Below are 23897 nucleotides of genomic sequence, written 5' to 3' on the forward strand. Positions count from 1 at the left end.
TCCACCTTCTGTCAGTGGTCCCTACGAAAAGCACTCCGTCCTCTACCTCCTGTCAGTGGTCCCTATGAAAAGCACTCCGTCCTCCACCTCCTGTCAGTGGTCCCAATGAAAAGCACTCCGTCCTCCACCTCCTGTCAGTGGTCCCTATGAAAAGCGCTCCATCCTCCACCTCCTGTCAGTGGTCCCTATGATAAGCGCTCCGTCCTCCACCTCCTGTCAGTGGTCCCAATGAAAAGCGCTCCGTCCTCCACCTCCTGTCAGTGGTCCCAATGAAAAGCGCTCCATCCTCCACCTCCTGTCAGTGGTCCCTATGAAAAGCGCTCCATCCTCCACCTCCTGTCAGTGGTCCCTATGATAAGCGCTCCGTCCTCCACCTCATGTCAGTGGTCCCAATGAAAAGCGCTCCGTCCTCCACCTCCTGTCAGTGGTCCCAATGAAAAGCGCTCCATCCTCCACCTCCTGTCAGTGGTCCCTATGAAAAGCACTCCGTCCTCCACCTCCTGTCAGTGGTCCCTATGAAAAGCGCTCCATCCTCCAACTCCTGTCAGTGGTCCCAATGAAAAGCGCTCCGTCCTCCACCTCCTGTCAGTGGTCCCAATGAAAAGTGCTCCGTCCTCCACCTCCTGTCAGTGGTCCCTACGAAAAGCGCTCCATCCTCCACCTCCTGTCAGTGGTCCCAATGAAAAGCGCTCCGTCCTCCACCTCCTGTCAGTGGTCCCAATGAAAAGCACTCCATCCTCCACCTCCTGTCAGTGGTCCCTATGATAAGCGCTCCATCCTCCACCTCCTGTCAGTGGTCCCAATGAAAAGCGCTCCGTCCTCCACCTCCTGTCAGTGGTCCCTATGAAAAGCACTCCATCCTCCACCTCATGTCAGTGGTCCCAATGAAAAGCACTCCGTCCTCCACCTCCTGTCAGTGGTCCCTATGAAAAGCGCTCCATCCTCCAACTCCTGTCAGTGGTCCCAATGAAAAGCGCTCCGTCCTCCACCTCCTGTCAGTGGTCCCAATGAAAAGTGCTCCGTCCTCCACCTCCTGTCAGTGGTCCCTACGAAAAGCGCTCCATCCTCCACCTCCTGTCAGTGGTCCCAATGAAAAGCGCTCCGTCCTCCACCTCCTGTCAGTGGTCCCAATGAAAAGCACTCCATCCTCCACCTCCTGTCAGTGGTCCCTATGATAAGCGCTCCATCCTCCAACTCCTGTCAGTGGTCCCAATGAAAAGCGCTCCGTCCTCCACCTCCTGTCAGTGGTCCCAATGAAAAGTGCTCCGTCCTCCACCTCCTGTCAGTGGTCCCTACGAAAAGCGCTCCATCCTCCACCTCCTGTCAGTGGTCCCAATGAAAAGCGCTCCGTCCTCCACCTCCTGTCAGTGGTCCCAATGAAAAGCACTCCATCCTCCACCTCCTGTCAGTGGTCCCTATGATAAGCGCTCCATCCTCCACCTCCTGTCAGTGGTCCCAATGAAAAGCGCTCCGTCCTCCACCTCCTGTCAGTGGTCCCTATGAAAAGCACTCCATCCTCCACCTCATGTCAGTGGTCCCAATGAAAAGCACTCCGTCCTCCACCTCCTGTCAGTGGTCCCTATGAAAAGCGCTCCATCCTCCAACTCCTGTCAGTGGTCCCAATGAAAAGCGCTCCGTCCTCCACCTCCTGTCAGTGGTCCCAATGAAAAGTGCTCCGTCCTCCACCTCCTGTCAGTGGTCCCTACGAAAAGCGCTCCATCCTCCACCTCCTGTCAGTGGTCCCAATGAAAAGCGCTCCGTCCTCCACCTCCTGTCAGTGGTCCCAATGAAAAGCACTCCATCCTCCACCTCCTGTCAGTGGTCCCTATGATAAGCGCTCCATCCTCCACCTCCTGTCAGTGGTCCCAATGAAAAGCGCTCCGTCCTCCACCTCCTGTCAGTGGTCCCTATGAAAAGCACTCCATCCTCCACCTCATGTCAGTGGTCCCTATGAAAAGTGCTCCGTCCTCCACCTCCTGTCAGTGGTCCCTATGAAAAGCCCTCCACCTCCTGTCCGTGGTCCCTATGAAAAGCACTCCGTCCTCCATCCTCTGCGGCTGGTCCATATGCCAAGTGTTGTGATAGGCAATTCAGTATCACAATGGACATAGCGGTCAGAGCACATACAGTGATCTGACAATAACCCAAAATAATAGAACGAGCTCTGAGACGTGGGAACTCTGCAGACCGCAATCCCTAATCCTCTCGAAACAACACTAGAGGCAGCCGTGGATTGCGCCTAACTCTGCCTATGCAACTCGGCACAGCCTGAGAAACTAACTAGCCTGAAGATAGAAAAATAAGCCTACCTTGCCTCAGAGAAATACCCCAAAGGAAAAGGCAGCCCCCCACATATAATGACTGTGAGTAAGATGAAAAGACAAACGTAGGGATGAAATAGATTCAGCAAAGTGAGGCCCGACTTTCTTAACAGAGCGAGGATAGGAAAGATAACTTTGCGGTCTACACAAAACCCTAAAGAAAACCACGCAAAGGGGGCAAAAAGACCCTCCGTACCGAACTAACGGCACGGAGGTACACCCTTTGCGTCCCAGAGCTTCCAGCAAAACAATTAGACAAGCTGGACAGAAAAAATAGCAAACAAATAGCAAAGAAGAACTTAGCTATGCAGAGCAGCAGGCCACAGGAATGATCCAGGGAAAAACAAGTCCAACACTGGAACATTGACAGGAAGCATGGATCAAAGCATTAGGTGGGGTTAAGTAGAGAAGCACCTAACGACCTCACCAGATCACCTGAGGGAGGAAACTCAGAAGCCGCAGTACCACATGTGACCACAGGAGTGAACTCTGCCACAGAATTCACAACAGTACCCCCCCCTTGAGGAGGGGTCACCGAACCCTCACCAGAGTCCCCAGGCCGACCAGGATGAGCCACATGAAAGGCACGAACAAGATCGGGAGCATGGACATCAGAAGCAAAAACCCAGGAATTATCTTCCTGAGCATAACCCTTCCATTTAACCAGATACTGGAGTTTCCGTCTTGAAACACGAGAATCCAAAATCTTCTCCACAATATACTCCAATTCCCCCTCCACCAAAACGATGGAACCATAGGTGCCACGTATCTCCGCAACAATGACCTATGGAATACGTTATGTATGGAAAAAGAATCTGGGAGGGTCAGACGAAAAGACACAGGATTAAGAACCTCAGAAATCCTATACGGACCAATGAAACGAGGTTTAAACTTAGGAGAGGAAACCTTCATAGGAATATGACGAGAAGATAACCAAACCAGATCCCCAACACGAAGTCGGGGACCCACACGGCGTCTGCGATTAGCGAAACGTTGAGCCTTCTCCTGGGACAAGGTCAAATTGTCCACTACATGAGTCCAAATCTGCTGCAACCTGTCCACCACAGTATCCACACCAGGACAGTCCGAAGACTCAACCTGTCCTGAAGAGAAACGAGGATGGAACCCAGAATTGCAGAAAAATGGCAAAACCAAGGTAGCCGAGCTGGCCCGATTATGAAGGGCGAACTCAGCCAAAGGCAAAAAGGACACCCAGTCATCCTGATCAGCAGAAACAAAACATCTCAGATATGTTTCCAAGGTCTGATTGGTTCGTTCGGTCTGGCCATTAGTCTGAGGATGGAAAACCGAGGAAAAAGACAAGTCAATGCCCATCCTACCACAAAAGGCTCGCCAAAACCTCGAAACAAACTGGGAACCTCTGTCAGAAACGATATTCTCTGGAATGCCATGCAAACGAACCACATGCTGGAAGAACAATGGCACCAAATCAGAGGAGGAAGGCAATTTAGACAAGGGTACCAGATGGACCATCTTAGAAAAGCGATCACAGACCACCCAAATGACTGACATCTTTTGAGAAACGGGAAAATCTGAAATAAAATCCATAGAGATATGTGTCCAAGGCCTCTTCGGGACCGGCAAGGGCAAAAGCAACCCACTGGCACGAGAACAGCAGGGCTTAGCCCGAGCACAAATCCCACAGGACTGCACAAAAGTACGCACATCCCGCGACAGAGATGGCCACCAAAAGGATCTAGCCACTAACTCTCTGGTACCAAAGATTCCAGGATGACCAGCCAACACCGAACAATGAACCTCAGAGATAACTTTATTCGTCAACCTATCAGGGACAAACAGTTTCTCCGCTGGGCAACGATCAGGTTTATTAGCCTGAAATTTTTGCAGCACCCGCCGCAAATCAGGGGAGATGGCAGACACAATGACTCCTTCCTTGAGGATACCCGCCGGCTCAGACAAACCCGGAGAGTCGGGCACAAAACTCCTAGACAGAGCATCCGCCTTCACATTTTTAGAGCCCGGAAGGTACGAAATCACAAAGTCAAAACGGGCAAAAAACAGCGACCAACGAGCCTGTCTAGGATTCAACCGCTTAGCAGACTCAAGATAAGTCAAGTTCTTATGATCAGTCAATACCACCACGCGATGCTTAGCTCCTTCAAGCCAATGACGCCACTCCTCGAATGCCCACTTCATGGCCAGCAACTCTCGGTTGCCCACATCATAATTTCGCTCAGCAGGCGAAAACTTCCTGGAAAAAAAAGCGCATGGTTTCATCACTGAGCAATCAGAACCTCTCTGCGACAAAACAGCCCCTGCTCCAATCTCAGAAGCATCAACCTCGACCTGGAACGGAAGAGAAACATCTGGTTGACACAACACAGGGGCAGAAGAAAAACGACGCTTCAACTCTTGAAAAGCTTCCACAGCAGCAGAAGACCAATTGACCACATCAGCACCCTTCTTGGTCAAATCGGTCAATGGTTTGGCAATACTAGAAAAATTGCAGATGAAGCGACGATAAAAATTAGCAAAGCCCAGGAACTTTTGCAGACTTTTCAGAGATGTCGGCTGAGTCCAATCATGGATGGCTTGGACCTTAACAGGATCCATCTCGATAGTAGAAGGGGAAAAGATGAACCCCAAAAATGAAACCTTATGCACACCAAAGAGACACTTTGATCCCTTCACAAACAAAGAATTAGCACGCAGGACCTGAAAAACCGTTCTGACCTGCTTCACATGAGACTCCCAATCATCCGAGAAGATCAAAATGTCATCCAAGTACACAATCAGGAATTTATCCAGGTACTCTCGGAAGATGTCATGCATAAAGGACTGAAACACTGATGGAGCATTGGCAAGTCCGAATGGCATCACTAGATACTCAAAATGGCCCTCGGGCGTATTAAATGCAGTTTTCCATTCGTCTCCTCGCCTGATTCTCACCAGATTATACGCACCACGAAGATCTATCTTAGTGAACCAACTAGCCCCCTTAATCCGAGCAAACAAATCAGATAACAATGGCAAGGGGTACTAAAATTTAAAGGTACCGTCACACATAGCGACGCTGCAGCGATACCGACAACGATCCGGATCGCTGCAGCGTCGCTGTTGGGTCGCTGGAGAGCTGTCACACAGACAGCTCTCCAGCGACCAACGATCCCGAGGTCCCCGGTAACCAGGGTAAACATCGGGTAACTAAGCGCAGGGCCGCGCTTAGTAACCCGATGTTTACCCTGGTTACCATCCTAAAAAGTAAAAAAACAAACGCTACATACTTACCTTCTGCTGTCTGTCCTCGGCGCTCTGCTTCTCTGGTCTGGTTGTGAGCGCCGGGCAGCCAGAAAGCAGAGCGGTGACGTCACCGCTCTGCTTTCCGGCTGACCGACGCTCACAGCCAGAGCAGGAGGAGAGCAGAGCACAGCGCTGGAGGACAGACTGCTGTAGGTAAGTATGTAGTGTTTGTTTTTTTACTTTTAGGATGGTAACCAGGGTAAACATCGGGTTACTAAGCGCGGCCCTGCGCTTAGTTACCCGATGTTTACCCTGGTTACCAGCAAAGACATCGCTGAATCGGTGTCACACACGCCAATTCAGCGATGTCTACGGGGAGTCCAGCGACGAAATAAAGTTCTGGACTTTCTTCCCCGACCAGCGATCTCCCAGCAGGGGCCTGATCGCTGCTGCCTGTCACACTGGACGATATCGCTAGCGAGGACGCTGCAACGTCACGGATCGCTAGCGATATCGTCTAGTGTGACAGTACCTTAACAGTGATCTTATTAAGAAGGCGGTAATCTATACAAGGCCTCAGCGAACCATCCTTCTTGGCTACAAAAAAGAACCCTGCTCCTAATGGCGACGATGACGGGCGAATATGCCCCTTCTCCAGGGATTCCTTCACATAACTGCGCATAGCGGTGTGCTCAGGCACGGATAAATTAAACAGTCGACCTTTTGGGAATTTACTACCAGGAATCAAATTGATAGCACAATCACAATCCCTATGCGGAGGTAGGGCATCGGACTTGGGCTCATCAAATACATCCCGGTAATCAGACAAGAACTCTGGAACCTCAGAAAGGGTGGATGACGAAATTGACAAAAATGGAACATCACCATGTACCCCCTGACAACCCCAGCTGGACACTGACATGGATTTCCAATCCAATACTGGGTTATGGACTTGTAGCCATGGCAACCCCAACACGACCACATCATGCAGATTATGCAACACCAGAAAGCGAATAACCTCCTGATGTGCAGGAGCCATGCACATGGTCAGCTGGGTCCAGTACTGAGGCTTATTCTTGGCCAAAGGCGTAGCATCAATTCCTCTCAATGGAATAGGACACTGCAAGGGCTCCAAGAAAAACCCACAATGCTTAGCATACTCCAAGTCCATCAAATTCAGGGCAGCGCCTGAATCCACAAATGCCATGACAGAATACGATGACGAAGAGCAGATCAAGGTAACGGACAGAAGAAATTTTGACTGTACCGTACCAATGGTGGCAGACCTAGCGAACCGCTTAGTGCGCTTAGGACAATCAGAGATAGCATGAGTGGAATCACCACAGTAGAAACACAGCCCATTCAGACGTCTGTGTTCTTGCCGTTCAGCTCTGGTCAAAGTCCTATCGCACTGCATAGGCTCAGGTTTAAGCTCGGGTAATACCGCCAAATGGTGCACAGATTTACGCTCACGCAAGCGTCGACCGATCTGAATGGCCAAAGACATAGACTCATTCAAACCAGCAGGCATAGGAAATCCCACCATGACATCCTTAAGGGCTTCAGAGAGACCCTTTCTGAACAAAGCTGCCAGGGCACATTCATTCCACTGAGTGAGCACGGACCACTTTCTAAATTTCTGGCAATATACCTCTATCTCAACCTGAGCCTGACAAAGAGCCAGCAAATTTTTTTCTGCCTGATCTACTGAATTAGGCTCATCGTACAGCAATCCGAGCGCCAGGAAAAACGCATCGATATTACTTAATGCAGGATCTCCTGACGCAAGAGAAAATGCCCAGTCCTGAGGGTCGCCACGCAGAAAAGAAATGACGATCCTAACCTGTTGAACTGGGTCACCAGAGGAGCGAGGTTTCAAAGCCAGAAACAGTTTACAATTATTTTTGAAACTCAGAAATTTAGTTCTATCTCCAAAAAACAAATCTGGAATAGGAATTCTCGGTTCTAACAAAGAATTCTGCCGTGAGCTGATCCACACATGAAGACAGACCTTTAATGTCCATTGCTACACCTGTGTCCTGAACCACCCAAATGTCTAGGGGAAAAAAAAGGCAAAACACAGTGCAAAGAAAAAAAAATGGTCTCAGAACTTCTTTTTTCCCTCTATTGAGAATCATTAGCACTTTTGGCTTCCTGTACTGTTGTGATAGGCAATTCAGTATCACAATGGACATAGCGGTCAGAGCACATACAGTGATCTGACAATAACCCAAAATAATAGAACGAGCTCTGTGACGTGGGAACTCTGCAGACCGCAATCCCTAATCCTCTCCAAACAACACTAGAGGCAGCCGTGGATTGCGCCTAACTCTGCCTATGCAACTCGGCACAGCCTGAGAAACTAACTAGCCTGAAGATAGAAAAATAAGCCTACCTTGCCTCAGAGAAATACCCCAAAGGAAAAGGCAGCCCCCCACATATAATGACTGTGAGTAAGATGAAAAGACAAACGTAGGGATGAAATAGATTCAGCAAAGTGAGGCCCGACTTTCTTAACAGAGCGAGGATAGGAAAGATAACTTTGCGGTCTACACAAAACCCTAAAGAAAACCACGCAAAGGGGGCAAAAAGACCCTCCGTACTGAACTAACGGCACGGAGGTACACCCTTTGCGTCCCAGAGCTTCCAGCAAAACAATTAGACAAGCTGGACAGAAAAAATAGCAAACAAATAGCAAAGAAGAACTTAGCTATGCAGAGCAGCAGGCCACAGGAATGATCCAGGGAAAAGCAAGTCCAACACTGGAACATTGACAGGAAGCCAGGATCAAAGCATTAGGTGGAGTTAAGTAGAGAAGCACCTAACGACCTCACCAGATCACCTGAGGGAGGAAACTCAGAAGCCGCAGTACCACATGTGACCACAGGAGTGAACTCTGCCACAGAATTCACAACAGCCAAGCCCTCCATCCTCTGCGGCTGGATCACCCTGCTCTTCAGCCAGATCACCCCGACATGCTCCTGTAACATCACTTTTCAGGACCTTTAGGACAGATTCAGGTAGCTGGCATTCATATCTACGGCTGACTTCATCCCTGTTTAATGCGTTTTTCTGCTACAAACACAGCTCTGCTACATTACTAGGTCCACTCTACTATACCGTCGTGCAAGGTCCACAATTGTGGACTCTAATGCAGACCAGCTCTGCAATCGCTCTGGGTCAACGATACAATATTGGCTTCTTTTATAAAATAAACTTTGTTATCTCATTGGATGAGCTCTTCGTTTGGACCTCGTGAGTAAAGCAGCTCAACACTATCGAACTCTGACTTGGGCGCCGCTGCTTCGACTCCAAGTCATCGGTTCCCATGGTTCCAGCTCTGCTCCTCCAGTTTCCGTCCTTCCACTATAGCTCCTATGTTCTGGATTACCTGCTGCACATCCAGACCAGGCACGTCTATCTATCCAGGTGAAAGGTTTGCCAGTTTTCTGGAGTACAGTGAAAACCAAAAGTTTGGACACACCTTCTCATTTAAAGATTTTCTATATTTTCAAGACTATAAGAATTGTACATTCACACTGAAAGCATCAAAACTATGAATTAACACATGTGGAATTATATACTTAACAAAAAAGTGAAACAACTGAAAATATGTCTTATATTCTAGGTTCTTCGCAGTAGCCACCTTTTGCTTTGATGACTGCTTTGCACACTCTTGGCATTCTCTTGATGAGCTTTGAGAGGTAGTCACCGGGAATGGTCTTCCAACAATCCTGAAGTTGTTCCCAGAGATGCTTAGCACTTGTTGGCCCTTTTGCCTTCACTCTGCGGTCCAGCTCACCCCAAACCATCTCGATTGGGTTCAGGTCTGGTGACTGTGGAGGCCAGGTCATCTGGCGTAGCACCCCATCACTCTCCTTCTTGGTCAAATAGCCCTTACACAGCCTGGAGGTGTTTGGGGTCATTGTCCTGTTGAAAAATAAATGATGGTCCAACTAGACGCAAAGCGGATGGAATAGCATGCCGCTGCAAGATGCTGTGGTAGCCATGCTGGTTCAGTATGCCTTCAATTTTGAATTAATCCCCAACAGTGTCACCAGCAAAGCCCCCCCACACCATCACACCTCCTCCTCCATGCTTCACGGTGGGAACCAGGCATGTAGAGTCCAACCGTTCACCTTTTCTGCGTCGCACAAAGACACGGTGGTTGGAACCAAAGATCTCAAATTTGGACTCATCAGACCAAAGCACAGATTTCCACTGGTCTAATGTCCATTCCTTGTGTTCTTTAGCCCAAACAAGTCTCTTCTGCTTGTTATCTGTCCTTAGCAGTGGTTTCCTAGCAGCTATTTTACCATGAAGGCCTGCTGCAGAAAGTCTCCTCTTAACAGTTGTTGTAGAGATGTGTCTGCTGCTAGAACTCTGTGTGGCATTGACCTGGTCTCTAATCTGAGCTGCTGTTAACCTGTGATTTCTGAAGCTGGTGACTCGGATAAACTTATCCTCAGAAGCAGAGGTGACTCTTGGTCTTCCTTTCCTGGGGCGGTCCTCATGTGAGCCAGTTTCTTTGTAGCACTTGATGGTTTTTGCCACTGCACTTGGGGACACTTTCAAAGTTTTCCCAACTTTTCGGACTGACTGACCTTCATTTCTTAAAGTAATGATGGCCGCTCGTTTTTCTTTACTTAGCTTCATTTTTCTTGCCATAATACAAATTCTAACAGTCTATTCAGTAGGACTATCAGCTGTGTATCCACCAGACTTCTGCTCAACACAACTGATGGTCCCAACACCATTTATAAGGCAAGAAATCCCACTTATAAAACCTGACAGGGCACACCTGTGAAGTGAAAACCATTCCCGGTGACTACCTCTTGAAGCTCATCAAGAGAATGCCAAGAGTGTGCAAAGCAGTCATCAAAGCAAAAGGTGGCTACTCTGAAGAACCCAGAATATAAGACATATTTTCAGTTGTTTCACACATTTTTGTTAAGTATATAATTCCACATGTGTTAATTCATAGTTTTGATGCCTTCAGTGTGAATGTACAATTTTCATACTAATGAAAATACAGAAAAATCTTTAAATGAGAAGGTGTGTCCAAACTTTTGGTCTGTACTGTATGTTCACACATTGCAATTTTTTTTTTAAATTCTACAACTTTCCAATTGATCTGAATTTCCTTTATAAAATTCACGTATATGTTGCAAAAACAATTGTTTTTATTTGACATATGGACTGAATGTCCATAGTTTCTACAATTAAAGGGAACCTGTCACCCCCAAAATGGAAGGTGAGCTGCGGCCACCGGCATCAGGGGCTTATCTCCAGCATTCTGTAATGCATTCTGTAATGCTGTAGATAAGACCCAAAAGTGATGTCTGTGCCAGCCTGCGCCCATAGAAGTCTCATATATACGTCTCTCCTCTCACCTGGTGACGTGCGGGGCTGGTCGTCCTCCATCATGATGTCATCATACAGATCCTTGTGTCCTTCTAGATACTCCCACTCCTCCATGGAGAAATAGACGGCGACGTCCTGACACCTTATAGGAACCTGACAATGAGAGCGTCATTACCCAGAATCCTCCAGTGCCGGTCCCGTATAATATCCCAGCAGTCACCTCTCCGGTCAGCAGCTCAATCATCTTGTTGGTCAGTTCTAGGATCTTCTTATTGCTCCTCTTATGTATCTGGGATGGCAGGGGAGGATCTGTGATGAGGCTCCGCCCTCCTGACTCAAGGCTGCCCGGAGTCACACAGTCACCCGTGGACTTCTTCACCATTGTATAATCCTGTGTGAGGAGAGAAACGTCACATTGTCCTTTCCAGATGATAATATTCTACCTCCTTCCACCCAAACTCCACTCATTAATCTACAACCTAGGTCAGCAAGCCTCTCTTCCAAGGACAGCGTCTCCATCTTTTTATGTATGTAGGGTTTCCGTCCTTGAGGGCACAGCCTCATTCTCTTGGGTGATCATGGGTAAAGGAAAATAACACCGATAACCTTAAAGCCCCCCAAACCTGCTGACCATGGTGGGATCGGCTGACATGTCCTGGAGCCTCTCGACTCTCCCCTGACAGATGATGTTGGGAGACAGAAGGATCTTCTGGTTCTCCAAGAGCTAAGGCGAGAGAGGTCCGGTCAAATATTGGCTCTCTCATGGACAACACATGGCCGAGCGTTCCCGAGTAGTCGGGAGAGAGGGGTCAGCGGGACCATCATGAATCTGACAGTTATTAATGTGCATGGAGGCTTCACTCTCACTGATCCCCTACAGACCCAATCTCCTTCATTATAAGCTGCCATTACTATCCTGTCCTCTGTGACCCATCAACTTGTCCCACTTCCGTGAAGACCAGTAGAGCCTGGAACCTGACGACTCTCTGGCGGTTGTAAAAGTGGCTTTACCCTCTACATCTGCGAGGTTAGACGACCGCCGGTGGGCTACATATCTGACGATCGGCCGGCAGACAGGAGAAAATGTGCGGAGAACGGTCAGTAATAGACGTTCTCCGGTGACGCTCAGTCTGGCCGTCAGCCATGTCGGGCACTGACCGATCTTCGAAATGTCGTTACATTGGACCCTAGATTGCTCCGATTACTTCCTTTCATACATTTTCCATTTTCTATTTCTGACTTGTTAAATAATAAAGAAATGTGGAAAAAAAAAAAAAAATAGCAGTTCACCTCTCCGGTCAGCAGGTAGATGATCTCCATGGTGAGGTTCAATAATGCTTTAGTCATCTCGTTATCCTTCTCCATCCTTGGTCGGGCATTTAGAAGAACCAGAGCTGGGAGGTTCAGGCAGCGCTCGCACCTTTAGAGAACGGGGACAACATTGGTGGAGAGACAGGTTCACCACAAGAGTTATAGGGGCGTCATTCATAACAGATGTGCTCTGGGGAACCACCTTAATGTGGAGAAACGGGACCCCTGACCCTCTCACATCCAGGAGTACAACTAGCGGATCGTTGGCCGTTCTTGGCCCAGACTTCTGGTGTCCTAGAGACGTTTCCTATTCATGCGCCAGTGTTTGCGCTGGGAATACCACACTGATGGCTTCTCTGTCCAGTCTCCTGCCAGCTGCAGAAACCACAGGCCGGAGACAGGTGAGCGGTGACGTCATCACCTCCGGAGAGACCACAGAGCGGCCTGCGGTGGATTCACGAGAGTGACAGGCTTCATTAATCTAAGGGAACGTGTCATCAGAAAATTATCTATTATTTAATTCAGATTTTTATGTTAAAGATATTTTGAATACTTCTGAAATAATAAAAAAAAATTGCAATTTTCAAACTGACCTCTAGGCTAGGGGGAGGTGAGCTGTGACATCCCTATTGTGTATGGTGGATCCTGTGTTATCTACTGTATATAGAGGTTATCAGTCATTGTACAGGAGGAGGAGGTGAGCTGTGACATCACCTATTGTGTATGGTGGATCCTGTGTTATCTACTGTATATAGAGGTGGTATCAGTCGTTGTACAGGAGGAGGAGGTGAGCTGTGACATCACCTATTGTGAATGGTGGATCCTGTGTTATCTACTGTATATAGAGGTGTTATCAGTCGTTGTACAGGAGGAGGAGGTGAGCTGTGACATCACCTATTGTGAATGGTGGATCCTGTGTTATCTACTGTATATAGAGGTGTTATCAGTCATTGTGCAGGAGGAGGAGGTTTTTTTTGCAAAAAACGTATCAACCAAATACCCTGTTTTTTACATCTTTTACTAGCACTTGCGGATTACTGCAACATTTTTTCAAACTGAGTGTTTTTGGTTTTACTATTCTCTTTTGTGTCTTCAGGTTTCTTGGTGGTGTGTGAACATGATCATACAGACTTGTTCACTGTGCAAGTAGCCCATGTGTTCCTGTTTCCATAATTGTTCTCTTGTGTCTACAAGACTGGGGAGTTCCACCACTCCTCCTGGGCTATCTGCACAAAAGCTGTTCTACCCTGTATGCACACATGGATTTTCCCTCTCTGAACCCTGTTCACACAGGTTATATACAGATGATCAGGTTTTTAAATACATCAGATAGGGATTGCATACATTAGTTAGGACTGCTCTGATAAGGGTATACCGTGAAGATTGGTAGAGCAGCTTAGTATACATTTTTTGCAAAAAACGTATTAACCAAATACCCTGTTTTTTACATCTTTTACTAGCACTTGCGGATTACTGCAACATTTTTTCAAACTGAGTGTTTTTGGTTTTACTATTCTCTTTTGTGTCTTCAGGTTTCTTGGTGGTGTGTGAACATGATCATACAGACTTGTTCACTGTGCAAGTAGCCCATGTGTTCCTGTTTCCATGTATATAGAGGTGGTATCAGTCATTGTACAGGAGAAGAAGGTGAGCTGTGACATCACCTATTGTGAATCCTGTGTTATCTACTGTATATAGAGGTGTTATCAGTCATTGTCCAGGAGGTGAGCTGTGATACACCTATTGTAAATGGTGGATCCTGTGTTATCTACTGTATATAGAGGTGTTATCAGTCATTGTACAGGAGGAGGAGGTGAGCTGTGACATCACATATTGTGAATGATGGATCCGGTGTTACCTGGTTACCCGGTGTAAAAAAAAGTGCACAAGAACATATCAAAATATGTAAGGTATTAGTTAATATTATGGCCACAATACGTAAGCTGGCAACCCACGTCACGGGTCCTCACGCTTGCCAGTCCTAGTCTAACAGCAAAAACTACAACAGGAGGAAAAAAAGTAGGAAAAAACCTCCACTGTTCTAGAAAAAACACCACAGAAAAACAGGCAAAGGTGCTTACCTGTCTAGGCCTCAAATCAAATGCACTCTCATGGTGCAGTGGGCCCAAGTAAAGATGGCGACTACACAGGTGTGATAATACCAAATCAGACAGACAGCCTACAATCAGGGAATGGCTGCTTGGCACACCAGTGCAAATAAATAATCTGCAGCAGTGTTCACACAGAGTATGCACAGCAACTGGATCCTAGCCTATTAGTAACACCATGTGGCGGTCTGACCAGCGCTAACTGTAATGCGTCCCGTGTGAACAGAGGCCACAACTTAGAGGTGTTATCAGTCATTGTACAGGAGGAGGAGGTGAGATGTGACATCTCCTATTGTGAATGGTGCATCCTGTGTTATATACTGTATATAGAGGTGTTATCAGTCATTGTACAGGAGGAGGAGGTGAGCTGTGATGTCACCTATTGTGAATGGTGGATCCTGTGTTATCTACTGTATATAGAGCTGTTATCAGTCATTGTACAGGAGGAGGAGGTGAGCTGTGACATCACCTATTGTGAATGGTGCATCCTGTGTTATTAGTTGTATATAGAGGTGTTATCAGTCGTTGTACAGAAGGAGGAGGTGAGCTGTGACATCACCTATTGTGAATGGTGGATCCTGTGTTATCTACTGTATATAGAGATGTTATTAGTCATTGTACAGGAGGAGGAGGAGGTGAGCTGTGATATCACCTATTGTGAATGGTGGATCCTGTGTTATCTACTGTATATAGAGATGTTATCAGTCATTGTACAGAAGGAGGAGGTGAGCTGTGACATCACCTATTGTGAATGGTGCATCCTGTGTTATTAGTTGTATATAGAGGTGTTATCAGTCATTGTACAGGAGGAGGAGGTGAGCTGTGACATCACCTATTGTGTATGGTGGATCCTGTGTTATCTGTTGTGAATTCTGTGGCTGAATTCACTCCTGTGGTCACAAGTGGTATTGCAGCCTCTGGGCTTCCTCCCCCAGGTGTTTTGGTGAGCTCGTTGGCTGCCTTGCTATTTAACTCCACCTGATAGGTTCAGGTATTGCAGTCTGCAGAGATTCCACGTCTCAGAGCTTGTTCTATTGTTTTTGGGTTATTGCCATATCACTGTATGTGCGCTGATTACTGCACACTGTGTTGCCTGATAGCACAGCATAACAGTACAAGGAGCCCAAACCAATGATTCTCAATAGAGGGAAAAAAGAAGTCCTGACATCATTTTTTTTTCCTCAGCTCTGTCTTCAGTTTTTTTTTTTTTTTTTTTTCCCCTAGACATTAGAGTGCTTCAGGACACAGCTGTGGACATGGATATTCAGGCTCTGTGCTCCTCAATGGATAATCTCGTTATAAATGTACAAAAGATTCAAGATACAATTGATCAGAAATCTATGTTAGAACCAAGAATTCCTATTCCTGATTTGTTTTTTGGTGACAGAACTAAGTTCCTGAGCTTCAAAAATAATTGTAAGCTATTTCTGGCCTTGAAACCTCATTCTTCTGGTAATCCTATTCAACAGGTTTTGATTATTATTTCTTTTTTGCGCGGCGACCCACAGGACTGGGCGTTTTCTCTTGCGCCAGGAGACCCTGCATTGAGTAATGTTGATGCGTTTTTCCAGGCGCTTGGATTGCTTTACGATGAGCCTAATTCAGTGGATCAGGCTGAGAAAAATTTGCTGGCTTTATGCCAGGGTCAGGATGATGTAGAAGTATATTGTCAGAAATTTAGGAAATGGTCAGTACTCACTCAGTGGAATGAATCTGCACTGGCGGCTTGGTTCAGAAAGGGTCTCTCTGAAGCTCTTAAGGATGTCATGGTGGGATTTCCTATGCCTGCTGGTTTGAATGAGTCTATGTCCTTGGCCATTCAGATCGGTCGTCGCTTGCGCGAGCGTAAATCTGTGCACCATCTGGCGGTATTGTCTGAGAGTAAACCTGAGCCTATGCAGTGCGACAGGACTATGACTAAAGTTGAACGGCAAGAACACAGACGTCTGAACAGGCTGTGTTTCTACTGTGGTGATTCCACTCATGCTATTTCTAATTGTCCTAAGCGCACTAGGCGGTTCGATAGCTCTGCCGTTATTGGTACTGTACAGTCCAAATTCCTTCTGTCCATTACCTTGATATGCTCTTTGTCATCGTATTCTGTCATGGCGTTTGTGGATTCAGGCGCTGCCCTGAATCTGATGGATTTGGATTATGCTAAACGTTGTGGATTTTTCTTGGAGCCTTTGCGGTGTCCTATTCCGTTGAGAGGAATTGATGCTACACCTTTGGCCAAGAATAAACCTCAGTACTGGAACCAGCTGACCATGTGCATGGCTCCTGCACATCAGGAAGTTATTCGCTTTCTGGTACTGCATAATCTGCATGATGTGGTCGTGTTGGGGTTGCCATGGCTACAAACCCATAATCCAGTATTAGATTGGAACTCTATGTCGGTAACCAGCTGGGGTTGTCAGGGAGTACATGGTGATGTTCCATTTTTGTCTATTTCGTCATCCATTCCTTCTGACATCCCAGAGTTCTTGTCGGACTTTCAGGATGTATTTGAAGAGCCCAAGTCCGATGCTCTACCTCCGCATAGGAATTGTGATTGTGCTATCAATTTGATTCCTGGTAGTAAATTCCCTAAGGGTCGTTTATTTAATTTGTCCGTACCTGAACACACCGCTATGCGCAGTTATGTGAAGGAGTCCCTGGAGAAGGGACATATTCGCCCATCGTCATCACCATTGGGAGCAAGGTTCTTTTTTGTAGCCAAAAAGGATGGTTCGCTAAGACCGTGTATTGATTACCGCCTTCTTAATAAGATCACTGTTAAGTTTCAGTATCCCTTGCCATTGATATCTGACTTGTTTGCTCGGATTAAGGGGGCTAGTTGGTTTACTAAGATTGATCTTCGTGGTGCGTATAATCTGGTGAGAATCAGGCAGGGAGATGAATGGAAAACGGCATTTAATACGCCCGAGGGTCATTTTGAGTATCTGGTGATGCCGTTCGGACTTGCCAATGCTCCATCTGTGTTTCAGTCTTTTATGCATGACATTTTCCGTGAGTATCTGGATAAATTCCTGATTGTTTACTTGGATGACATTTTGATCTTCTCAGATGATTGGGAGTCTCATGTGAAGCAAGTCAGAATGGTTTTCCAGGTACTGCGTGCTAATTCCTTGTTCGTGAAGGGATCAAAGTGTCTCTTCGGTGTGCAGAAAGTTTCATTTTTGGAGTTCATCTTTTCCCCTTCTACTATCGAGATGGATCCGGTTAAGGTCTAGGCCATCCAGGATTGGACTCAGCCGACATCTCTGAAAAGTCTGCAGAAATTCCTGGGCTTTGCTAATTTTTATCGTCGCTTCATCTGCAATTTTTCTAGCATTGCCAGACCATTGACCGATTTGACCAAGAAGGGTGCTGATTTGGTTAATTGGTCTTCTGCTGCCGTGGAAGCTTTTCAGGAGTTGAAGCATCGTTTTTGCTGTGCCCCTGTGTTGTGTCAACCAGATGTTTCTCTTCCGTTCCAGGTCGAGGTTGATGCTTCTGAGATTGGAGCAGGGGCGGTTTTGTCACAGAGAGGTTCTGGTTGCTCAGTGTTGAAACCATGTGCTTTCTTTTCCAGGAAATTTTCTGCTGCTGAGCGTAATTATGATGTGGGCAACCGAGAGTTGCTGGCCATGAAGTGGGCATTCGAGGAGTGGCGTCATTGGCTTGAGGGAGCTAAGCATCGCGTGGTGGTTGTGACTGATCATAAGAATCTTACTTATCTCGAGTCTGCCAAGCGCTTGAATCCTAGACAGGCCCGTTGGTCGTTATTTTTTGCTCGTTTTGATTTTGTGATTTCGTACCTTCCGGGCTCTAAAAATGTGAAGGCGGATGCTCTGTCTAGGAGTTTTGTGCCCGACTCTCCGGGGTTATCTGAGCCGGCGAGTATCCTCAAGGAAGGAGTCATTGTGTCTGCCATCTCTCCTGATTTGCGGAGAGTGTTGCAGAAATTTCAGGCTAATAAACCTGATCGTTGTCCGGCCGAGAAACTGTTCGTCCCTGATAGGTGGACTAGTAAAGTTATCTCTGAACTTCATTGTTCGGTGCTGGCTGGTCATCCAGGAATCTTTGGTACCAGAGAGTTAGTGGCTAGATCCTTCTGGTGGCCATCTCTGTCACGGGATGTGCGTGCTTTTGTGCAGTCCTGTGGGATTTGTGCTAGGGCTAAGCCCTGCTGTTCACGTGCCAGTGGGTTGCTTTTGCCCTTGCCGGTCCCGAAGAGGCCTTGGACACATATTTCGATGGATTTCATTTCTGACCTTCCCGTTTCTCAAAAGATGTCGGTCATTTGGGTGGTCTGTGATCGCTTTTCTAAAATGGTCCATCTGGTGCCCTTGGTTAAATTGCCTTCCTCCTCTGATTTGGTGCCTTTGTTCTTCCAGCATGTGGTTCGTTTGCATGGCATTCCTGAGAATATTGTTTCTGACAGAGGTTCCCAGTTTGTCTCGAGGTTCTGGCGAGCCTTTTGTGGTAGGATGGGCATTGACCTATCTTTTTCTTCGGCCTTCCATCCTCAGACTAATGGCCAGACCGAACGAACCAATCAGACCTTGGAAACATATCTGAGATGTTTTGTTTCTGCTGACCAGGATGATTGGGTGTCATTTTTGCCGTTGGCTGAGTTCGCCCTTAATAATCGGGCCAGCTCGGCTACCTTGGTCTCTCCATTTTTCTGCAATTCTGGGTTCCATCCTCGTTTCTCTTCAGGACAGGTTGAGTCTTCGGACTGTCCTGGTGTGGATTCTGTGGTGGACAGGTTGCAGCAGATCTGGACTCAGGTAGTGGACAATTTGACCTTGTCCCAGGAGAAGGCTCAGCTTTTCGCTAATCGTAGACGCCGTGTGGGTCCCCGACTTCGTGTTGGGGATCTGGTTTGGTTATCTTCTCGTCATATTCCTATGAAGGTTTCCTCTCCTAAATTTAAACCTCGTTTTATTGGTCCGTATAGGATTTCTGAGGTTCTCAATCCTGTGTCTTTTCGTTTGACCCTCCCAGACTCCTTTTCCATACATAATGTATTCCATAGGTCGTTGTTGAGAAGATACGTGGCACCTATGGTTCCATCTGTGGAGCCTCCTGCCCCTGTTTTGGTGGAGGGGGAATTGGAGTATATTGTGGAGAAAATTTTGGATTCTCGTGTCTCTAGACGGAAACTCCAGTATCTGGTCAAATGGAAGGGTTATGCTCAGGAGGATAATTCCTGGGTTTTTGCCTCTGATGTCCATGCCCCAGATCTTGTTCGTGCCTTTCATGTGGCTCATCCTGGTCGGCCTGGGGGTTCTGGTGAGGGTTCAGTGACCCCTCCTCAAGGGGGGGGTACTGTTGTGAATTCTGTGGCTGAATTCACTCCTGTGGTCACAAGTGGTATTGCAGCCTCTGGGCTTCCTCCCTCAGGTGTTTTGGTGAGCTCGTTGGCTGCCTTGCTATTTAACTCCACCTGATTCTGTCTTCCTTGCTCCTTGTCAATGTTCCAGTGTTGGATCTGAGCTACTGCATCTTTCCTGTGGCCTGCTGCTCTGCTAGATAAGTGTTACTTTGTTTTTGTTTCCGTTTTTTCTGTCCAGCTGTGCTATTCTCTTTTGCTGGAAGCTCTGAGACGCAAAGGGTGCACCGCCGTGCTGTTAGTTCGGCACGGTGGGTCTTTTTGCCCCCCTTTGCGTGGTTCTGCTTTAGGGTTTTTTGTAGACTGCATAGTTCTCTTTGCTATCCTCGCTCTGTCTAGAATATCGGGCCTCACTTTGCTGAATCTATTTCATTCCTACGTTTTGTCTTTTCATCTTGCTAACAGTCATTATATGTGGGGGGCTGCCTATTCCTTTGGGGTATTTCTCTGAGGCAAGTCAGGCTTGTATTTCTATCTTCAGGCTAGTCAGCTCCTCAGGCAGTGCCGAGTTGCATAGGTAGTGTTAGGCGCAATCCACTGCTGCCTTTAGTTGTGTGAGGATAGGTTCAGGTATTGCAGTCTGCAGAGATTCCACGTCTCAGAGCTTGTTCTATTGTTTTTGGGTTATTGCCATATCACTGTATGTGCGCTGATTACTGCACACTGTGTTGCCTGATAGCACAGCATAACAGTTATCTACTGTATATAGAGGTGTTATCAGTCATTGTACAGGAGGAGGTGAGCTGTGATATCACCTATTGTGTATGGTGGATCCTGTGTTATCTACTGTATATAGAGGTGTTATCAGTCATTGTACAGGAGGAGGAGGTGAGCTGTGACATCACCTATTGTGAATGGTGGATCCTGCATTATTCTGTCTGTGATGATTTTCAGCTCATGTAATCCTGTTTGCGATGATAATGAGACCACTGAAAATGTTTCTAATGTCAATGTGAAGATTGCAATATTTCTATCAACAGAAAAATCTGATTTAAAGAATTGGTTATTGTCCATAGTCTGAGGGACGGTGAATGGAGTGGACGTGTCATACAAGGCCCCATTCTTGGGATCGATGGCGGCCCTGGTGATCCGTCTCCTAATGATCAGTCTCCTAATGATCAGTCTCCTAATGATCAGTCTCCTAATGATCAGTGCACTGTTCTATGGGGAGGGAGTAACTGTTCCCTGATAGGTAGTAGAGCAGTTCCCTTCCACAGGTATTTGATACTTATAATAAATGTCCTTCTATCTAAATAATAATTTGCCATTTACAGAAGCTGTGGCAAAAATGCAGCAAAATTTCCCCCAAACAACCCCTTGTGTAATCTTACCTTATGGCTGGATTCTCACGAGGCGTTTTGTTACCTTTTTCCTACTGTTTTTCTCAAATTAACCAGAAGAAAAAACAAAAGCAGAAGAGCCGAGAAGCAGAAGAGCAAAAGAGTTAGGGAGCAGAAGAGCGGGGGAGGTGAAGAGTCGGGGAGCAGAAAAGCAAAAGAGGTGAAGAGCAGAAGAGCCGGGGAGGTGAAGAGCAGAAGAGCCGGGGAGGTGAAGAGCAGAAGAGCCGGGGAGGTGAAGAGCAGAAGAGCCGGGGAGGTGAAGAGCAGAAGAGCCGGGGAGGTGAAGAGCAGAAGAGCAGGGGAGGTGAAGAGCCGGGGAGCAGAAAAGCAAAAGAGGTGAAGAGCAGAAGAGCCGGGGAGCAGAAAAGCAAAAGAGGTGAAGAGCAGAAGAGCCGGGGAGGTGAAGAGCAGAAGAGCCGGGGAGGTGAAGAGCAGAAGAGCCGGGGAGGTGAAGAGCAGAAGAGCCGGGGAGGTGAAGAGCAGAAGAGCAGGGGAGGTGAAGAGCCGGGGAGCAGAAAAGCAAAAGAGGTGAAGAGCAGAAGAGCCGGGGAGGTGAAGAGCCGGGGAGCAGAAAAGCAAAAGAGGTGAAGAGCAGAAGAGCCAGGGAGGTGAAGAGCCGGGGAGGTGAAGAGCAGAAGAGCCGGGGAGGTGAAGAGCAGAAGAGCCGGGGAGGTGAAGAGCAGAAGAGCCGGGGAGGTGAAGAGCAGAAGAGCCGGGGAGGTGAAGAGCCGGGGAGCAGAAAAGCCCAAGAGCAGTGAAGCAGAAGAGCCGGGAGGAGGGCAGCTGTTCAGTCCACACTCTGTAGCTGGCAGATTGCAGTGGTGAAGGACCTGTGATGATGTCACGGTCACGTGATTAGGATGGGAGGGCGGAGTTTACCTGAGGAAAGCATAAGTGGTGCCTGAAGGACATATGATTATGTCATGTGACTCCAAGGGGCGGGGTTCTTGTGCTGTGTGCAGAGATGGATGAAGAATAGAGCAGACATGAGACTCGGAGCATGCTGGGAGTTGTAGTTCTTGTGTTTTTTACCCATTATTTTCTCTGATATCACGGCCTGAACATGCTGACACTTGTAGTTTTCACTTACCCCCCCCCCCACTCATCTAATCTGCCAGAAGAGCGAGAGAAAAATAGCCCCAATCACCCCCTAGTGTTGCCCCCGTTCACCCCTGGTGCCCTCCTGTCAGTGACCGCCCAGCTGTTCTATCCTCTTTGTGTGTTAAGGACTGACCTCGCGGGCAGGATCCTCTCTCCTGTATCCTCACCCATCCCTTGTAGATTGTGAGCCCTCGCGGGCAGGGTCCTCTCTCCTCCTATATCCTCACCCATCCCTTGTAGATTGTGAGCCCTCGCGGGCAGGGTCCTCTCTCCTCCTGTATCCTCACCTATTGTATTCTCACCCATCCCTTGTAGACTGTGAGCCCTCGCGGGCAGGGTCCCCTCTCCTCCTGTATCCTCACCCATCCCTTGTAGATTGTGAGCCCTCGCGGGCAGGGTCCTCTCTCCTCCTGTATCCTCACCCATCCCTTGTAGATTGTGAGCCCTCGCGGGCACGGTCCTCTCTCCTCCTGTATCCTCACCCATCCCTTGTAGATTGTGAGCCCTCGCGGGCAGAGTCCTCTCTCCTGTATCCTCACCTATCCCTTGTAGATTGTGAGCCTTCACGGGCAGGGTCCTCTCTCCTCCTGTATCCTCACTCATCCCTTGTAGATTGTGAGCCCTCGCGGGCAGGGTCCTCTCTCCTCCTGTATCCTCACCCATCCCTTGTAGATTGTGAGCCCTCGCGGGCAGGGTCCTCTCTCCTCCTGTATCCTCACCCATCCCTTGTAGATTGTGAGCCCTCGCGGGCACGGTCCTCTCTCCTCCTGTATCCTCACCCATCCCTTGTAGATTGTGAGCCCTCGCGGGCAGAGTCCTCTCTCCTGTATCCTCACCTATCCCTTGTAGATTGTGAGCCTTCACGGGCAGGGTCCTCTCTCCTCCTGTATCCTCACTCATCCCTTGTAGATTGTGAGCCTTCACGGGCAGGGTCCTCTCTCCTCCTGTATCCTCACCCATCCCTTGTAGATTGTGACCCTCGCGGGCAGAGTCCTCTCTCCTGTATCCTCACCTATCCCTTGTAGATTGTGAGCCTTCACGGGCAGGGTCCTCTCTCCTCCTGTTTCCTCACCCATCCCTTGTAGATTGTGAGCCCTCGCGGGCACGGTCCTCTCTCCTCCTGTATCCTCACCTATCCCTTGTAGATTGTGAGCCCTCGCGGGCACGGTCCTCTCTCCTCCTGTATCCTCACTCATCCCTTGTAGATTGTGAGCCCTCGCGGGCAGGGTCCTCTCTCCTGTATCCTCACCCATCCCTTGTAGATTGTGAGCCCTCGCGGGCAGAGTCCTCTCTCCTGTATCCTCACCTATCCCTTGTAGATTGTGAGCCTTCACGGGCAGGGTCCTCTCTCCTCCTGTATCCTCACTCATCCCTTGTAGATTGTGAGCCTTCACGGGCAGGGTCCTCTCTCCTCCTGTATCCTCACCCATCCCTTGTAGATTGTGACCCTCGCGGGCAGGGTCCTCTCTCCTCCTGTATCCTCACCCATCCCTTGTAGATTGTGAGCCCTCGCGGGCAGAGTCCTCTCTCCTGTATCCTCACCTATCCCTTGTAGATTGTGAGCCTTCACGGGCAGGGTCCTCTCTCCTCCTGTATCCTCACCCATCCCTTGTAGATTGTGAGCCCTTGCGGGCAGGGTCCTCTCTCCTCCTGTATCCTCACCCATCCCTTGTAGATTGTGAGCCCTCGCGGGCAGGGTCCTCTCTCCTCCTGTATCCTCACCCATCCCTTGTAGATTGTGAGCCCTCGC

The 23897-nt window shown here is 48.1% G+C and overlaps 1 pseudogene; it reads right to left on the reverse strand.

Moving 5' to 3' along the window:
* LOC138643502 (zinc finger protein 850-like) overlaps positions 1–21642 on the reverse strand; it is a 76151-nt pseudogene extending 54509 nt beyond the window's left edge.
* Positions 21643–23897: the final 2255 nt, after the last annotated feature.

This window comes from Ranitomeya imitator, chromosome 6, assembly GCF_032444005.1.
Source record: "Ranitomeya imitator isolate aRanImi1 chromosome 6, aRanImi1.pri, whole genome shotgun sequence".
Classification (NCBI taxonomy): domain Eukaryota; kingdom Metazoa; phylum Chordata; class Amphibia; order Anura; family Dendrobatidae; genus Ranitomeya; species Ranitomeya imitator.